The 1,304-nt window shown below is 30.4% G+C and overlaps 1 non-coding gene across 1 annotated transcript; it reads right to left on the bottom strand.

The window, feature by feature from the left end:
• Positions 1 to 6: 6 nt before the first annotated feature.
• On the bottom strand, positions 7 to 375 carry LOC135803031 (small nucleolar RNA snR83). The gene has a single exon (XR_010550706.1). It is a non-coding gene; the product is annotated as a small nucleolar RNA snR83 (small nucleolar RNA).
• Positions 376 to 1,304: the final 929 nt, after the last annotated feature.

The following is a 1,304-nucleotide window of genomic DNA, read 5'->3' as shown; positions in this document are numbered from 1 at the left end:
AATTTCAGGGGGCGTTTTTTTTTTTTTTTTAACGCCCGTTTTAAAACAAAAAAGGGCAAAAAAAAAAAAAAAAAAAAATTTTTTTTTTTAAAAACGGGAAAACGAAAAATTTTTATTATTTTTTTTTTTTTAAAATTTTTAAAAAAAATTGGCGGGTTTTTTTTTTTTTAATTTTTTTTTGAAAACGATTTCAAACGATTTTTTTTAAAAAAAAGGGGGGGGGGGGGGGGGGGGGGGGGGGGGGGGGGGGGGGGGGGGGGGGGGGGGGGGGGGGGGGGGCCCCCCCCCCCCCCCCCCCCCCCCCCCCCCCCCCCCCCCCCCCCCCCCCCCCCCCCCCCCCTAAAAAAAAAAAAATTTTTTTTGGTTTTTTTTTTTATTTTTTAAGCAAAAAAAAAGCAAACCGTTTTGAGTTTAAATCTGCTTTTTAAACCCGGTAAAAGAAAAAACGACAAAATTTTTTTATTATTCTTTTTATTAATATTGCCTATTTGAACGATTTCAACGATCAAAAAATGCTTGAAAATGCTTATTTTAGCAAAACAGCACGTTTTGATTTTAATTGCGTTTAACGCGTAAAACAGCAAAAAAAAGACAAAATTTTTTATTATTCTTTTTTTATTAATTTTGGGTCTATTTAAGGGATTTCAACGATTAAAATTTTTTGAAAATGTTATTTTAGCAAAAGCACTTTTTTTGAGTTTTAATCGCGTTTTAACGCGTAAAACAGCATAAAACGACAAAATTTTTTATTATTTTTTTTATTAATATTGCGTCTATTTGAACGATTTCAACGATCTAAAATGCTTGAAAATGCTTATTTTGCAAAAAGACGTTTTGAGTTTTAATCTGCGTTTTAACGCGAAAACAGCATAAAAACCAAAAATTTTTATTATTCGTTTTTTTTTTTTGGGTTTTTTGAACGATTTCAACGATCTAAAATGCTTGAAAATGCTTTTTTTAACAAAACAGCACGTTTTGAGTTTTAATCTGCGTTTAACCCAAAACAGCATAAAAACGACAAAATTTTTTTATTATTCGTTTTTATTTTTATTCTATTTGAACGATTTCAAGATCAAAAATGTTTGAAAATGCTTTTTTTAGAAAAAAACAGCACGTTTTAGTTTTAATTGCTTTTTAACGCGAAAAACAGCATAAAACGACGTTTTTTATTATTCTTTTTTAAAATTTATTGCGTTTTTGAACGGATTTCAACATCTAAAAGCTTAAAAATGTTTTTATTTTAGCAAAAAAACTTTTTGAGTTTAATCTGCGTTTTAACGCGTAAACAGCATAAAAACGACGAA

This window comes from Atheta coriaria, unplaced genomic scaffold (genome assembly GCF_025399875.1).
Source record: "Atheta coriaria isolate IRGN ID8LTWV9N9 unplaced genomic scaffold, Caltech_Dcor_3.1 WTDall_ctg3496, whole genome shotgun sequence".
NCBI lineage: Eukaryota > Metazoa > Arthropoda > Insecta > Coleoptera > Staphylinidae > Dalotia > Dalotia coriaria.
The sequence above is the reverse complement of the archived record's forward strand: the minus strand, read 5'-3'. Positions and strand labels throughout refer to the sequence as shown.